The following is a 4604-nucleotide window of genomic DNA, read 5'->3' as shown; positions in this document are numbered from 1 at the left end:
AATTTTAAAATTTTTTTTTTAATTGTAATTTTAAAATTTTTTTTTTTAATTGTAATTTTAAAATTTTTTTTTTTAATTGTAATTTTAAACGTTATCTGATTATGTCCCACCCACCAACCATTCTTCGAAAAACTCACCCACTCCTATCACTTGGTAGTAGCATGTTAGTTGACCTTCCTTCTCCTGCTAATATCTCAGCCTGATGAAATTTTGGCTCACTTTTAAGCCTATGTTTGATCTTACAAATTATTACAGGACTAATTCTTGCGATACACTATACCGCCAACACTGAACTAGCCTTCTCTTCAGTTATACACATTTGTCGTGATGTTAACAACGGATGGCTTATACGAAATCTTCATGCCAATGGGGCCTCTATATTCTTTATTTGTATTTATGCTCACATCGGGCGAGGGATCTACTACGGCTCTTATTTATATAAAGAAACATGAAACGTTGGAGTCATCTTATTTGCATTAACTGCAGCTACTGCTTTCGTTGGTTATGTACTACCATGAGGGCAAATATCCTTCTGAGGGGCAACCGTTATTACAAATTTAATTTCAGCAGTACCTTATGTAGGAGATGATATTGTAGTATGATTATGAGGCGGCTTCTCAGTATCAAACGCCACATTAACCCGGTTTTTTACATTCCATTTTATTTTACCATTTATCCTAGCAGCAATAACTATAATCCATATTATATTCCTCCATCAAACAGGATCTAGTAACCCCCTAGGAATTAACTCTAATTTGGATAAAATTCAATTTCACCCATACTTCTCTTTCAAAGACATTTTTGGCTTTGTTATTTTACTTGGGGTTCTTTTTATAATTTCTCTTTTAGCCCCAAATGCACTAGGTGAGCCAGACAATTTTATTTATGCCAACCCTCTTAGTACCCCACCTCACATTAAGCCAGAATGATACTTCCTGTTCGCCTATGCGATTCTACGATCTATTCCTAATAAATTAGGTGGGGTCATAGCTTTAGCAGCAGCCATCATAATCCTCCTGGTTATCCCCTTTACCCACACCTCTAAACAACGAGGCATTCAATTTCGTCCGCTCGCCCAAGTTACATTTTGGATTCTGATTGCTGATCTAGCGCTACTCACTTGACTAGGGGGAGAACCAGCTGAACACCCATTTATTTTAATAACACAAATTGCATCAACAGTGTACTTTATAATTTTTATTTTAATCTTTCCAATTCTAGGTCGCCTAGAAAACAAGTTAATTCTGCTATCAAAGAACACCGGTAAATTCAACTGAAACTTAACATACAGATTTTTCAAAGGAAGGGGATTCAAACCCCTGTATCTAGCTCCCAAAGCTAGCATCTTAACATTAAATTACCCTCTGATTTTCAAATGTCAAGAGTAGCTTAACATTAAAGCAGAGCACTGAAGATGCTCAGATGGTTTTAGAACCCCTTGACACAAAGGATTAGTTCCAGCCTTAATATCAACTATATATGAAATTACACATGCAAGTTTCCGCACTCCCGTGAGGACCTCCTTTAACTATAAACATAAAAAAGAGATGGTATCAGGCTCACAATAAGTTAGCCCACAACACCTAGCCACCCACACCCTCAAGGGTACTCAGCAGTGATAAACCTTAAGCTATGGACGCAAGCCCGACTAAGTTACGTATTTTAGAGCTGGTAAACCTCGTGCCAGCCACCGCGGTTATACGAGGAGCTCAAGCTGATATCTCCGGCACAAAGCGTGATTAAAATACTAGCTTAACTAATACTATAGAAGCCATCATGCCTGCTAGTTGAATAGGTATGCTTAAATATCTCAACATCGAAAGAATCTATATTAATAAACTCACTTTGACATCACGAAAGCAAAACTCACAAACCGGGATTAGATACCCCGCTATGCCTGCCATAAATAAACCACCGTCGCCAGGGCACTACGAACAATCGTTTAAAACCCAAAGAACTTGACGGCACCCTAAACCCACCTAGAGGAGCCTGTCCTATAACCCGATACCCCACGTTTTAACCCCGCCGCCTCTCGCCCCCAGTCTATATACCGCCGTCGCCAGCCAACCTTATAAAAGAATAACCGTAGGCAAAGAAGCTATCTATGCAAATACGTCAGGTCGAGGTGCAGCCTATGAGGCAGGCAGAGATGGGCTACACTCTCTCCCCAGAGTATACGAATAACTTAATGAAATAATTTTGAAGGTGGATTTAGCAGTAAACAAGAATAGTTTGTCTAGTTGAAGTTGGCCACTAGGGTGCGTACACACCGCCCGTCACTCTCCCACACCCCTCCCGGAGAAAAGTCGTAACATGGTAAGCGTACCGGAAGGTGCGCTTGGAAAACAGAAGATAGCTTAAAAGTTAAGCATTTCCCTTACACCGAAAATATTCTTGTGCGATTCAAGATCTTCTGATTACTGATTTGAGTATATTTATCTAACAACTTTTAATTTATGATTATAAAACATTCACACATTTACAGCAAACCATTGCCCCCATTTTAGTATAGGTGATAGAAAAATAAAACACATATAGTACCGCAAGGGAACATTGAAAAAGTGATGAAACAGATCAACTAAGTAAAGTAAAGCAAAGATAAAATCTTGTACCTTTTGCATCATGGCTTAGCAAGTAAACCCGAAAATACTGCCGCCTCCCCGAAACTAGACGAGCTACCCTGGGATTACCTATAAGAGTTAATCCGTATCTGTGGCAAAAGATTGGAAAAAGCCCTGGGTAGAGGTGAAAAGCCTACCGAGCCTAGTGATAGCTGGTTACTTAAGAAACAAGTTTAAGCTTGATCTTAATTTGTAGATAAGCAACAAAATTACTTATAAATTTAAACATCTTACTACTCTACATTTTAAGTTTTATTCACTAGGGGTACAGCCCTAGTGAACAGAGATACAGCTCTATTGATTAGATAATATCCAACTTATAAACTTAAGTAGGCCTAAAAGCAGCCACCAAGAAGAAAAGCGTTACAGCTTAAGTTTACTAAACTTTAAATACCATAATATATAAAGACCCTATAACCACTATTAAGTAATCCTATATAATAGGAAATATCCTGCTAAGATTAGTAATTTGAGGTCGCACCCCTCTAAATGTAAGTGTAAACCAGATCGGACCAACCACTGGAAATTAACGGCCCTTAAAACAACAGGAAATCAACAACATGACTACCGACAGGAAAAACAAGAACTAATAACCGTTAACCCTACACTGGAACATAATATAGAAGATATAAAGGATGAGAAGGAACTCGGCAAACACATGCCTCGCCTGTTTACCAAAAACATCACCTCCAGATAAGAATCGCCTATTGGAGGCAAGACCTGCCCAATGATTAATATTGAATGGCCGCGGTACTTTGACCGTGTAAAAGTAGCGTAATCACTTGTCTTGTAAATTAAGACTAGAATGAAAGGTTACACGAGGGCATAACTGTCTCCTTATCCCTATCAATGAAATTGACCTACCCGTGCAAAGGCGGGTATAAACCCATAAGACGAGAAGACCCTGTGGAGCTTCCAAACATTTACATCGCATAATCATTATTCACGATGCACAGTTTTAGGTTGGGGCAACCACGGAACAAAAGTAATATCCACGACGACGAAAATACAATTTTCTTAGCCTAGAGTTACAACTCTAAGCACTAGTAGAACTAACGTTAATAGACCCAGCATCACTTGCTGCCTAACGAAACAAGTTACCCCAGGGATAACAGCGCAATCCTTTCCACGAGCCCGAATCAACGAAAGGGTTTACGACCTCGATGTTGGATCGGGGCACCCCAATGGCGCAAAAGCTATTAAAGGTTCGTTTGTTCAACGATTAAAGCCCCACGTGATCTGAGTTCAGACCGGAGTAATCCAGGTCAGTTTCTATCTATGTTTGCTACTTCCCTAGTACGAAAGGACCGGCAGAAGTAAGGGTCAATACACTAATGCAAACCCTACATCAATCTTATGAGACCAACTTAATAAGAATAGTAAGCAACTTAAAATAATAACTAGACAAGTTTATTTGGGTGGCAGAGCTCAGTAATTGCACAAGGTTTAAGCCCTTATACCAGGGGTGCAAATCCCCTTCCAAATAAATTATGCTAGTTATATTAACATCCACTTTAATTTTAGTTTTAATAGTCCTGCTTGCAGTAGCATTTCTAACAATAGTTGAACGAAAAACCCTAGGTTATATACAACTTCGCAAAGGACCAAATGTTGTCGGATTTATAGGACTTTTACAACCTATTGCAGACGGAGTAAAATTATTTCTAAAAGAACCCGTATGACCCACCGCAGCCTCCCCAGCCTTATTTATCGCAGCCCCCATTATAGCGCTAACTTTAGCTCTATCGCTCTGAATATTTATTCCCATACCACAGTCAATCTCCACTATTAATCTTACTCTTCTTGTAATTTTAGCAATTTCAAGCTTATCAGTCTACGCCACCCTTGGCTCAGGTTGAGCCTCTAACTCAAAATATGCGCTAATCGGAGCACTTCGAGCCGTAGCCCAAACCATCTCATATGAAGTAAGCCTAGGCTTAATTCTATTATGTTTAATTATTTTAACAGGAGGATTTTCCCTTC

General features: G+C 39.2%; 1 pseudogene; it reads left to right on the top strand.

The window, feature by feature from the left end:
• Positions 1-1541: 1541 nt before the first annotated feature.
• LOC144738817 (18S ribosomal RNA) lies at positions 1542-2349 on the top strand (annotated as a pseudogene).
• Positions 2350-4604: the final 2255 nt, after the last annotated feature.

This window comes from Lampetra planeri, unplaced genomic scaffold, assembly GCF_965212315.1.
Source record: "Lampetra planeri unplaced genomic scaffold, kcLamPlan1.2.h2 scaffold_1178, whole genome shotgun sequence".
Lineage (NCBI taxonomy): Eukaryota > Metazoa > Chordata > Hyperoartia > Petromyzontiformes > Petromyzontidae > Lampetra > Lampetra planeri.
This window is presented reverse-complemented; position numbering and strand designations above follow the sequence as displayed.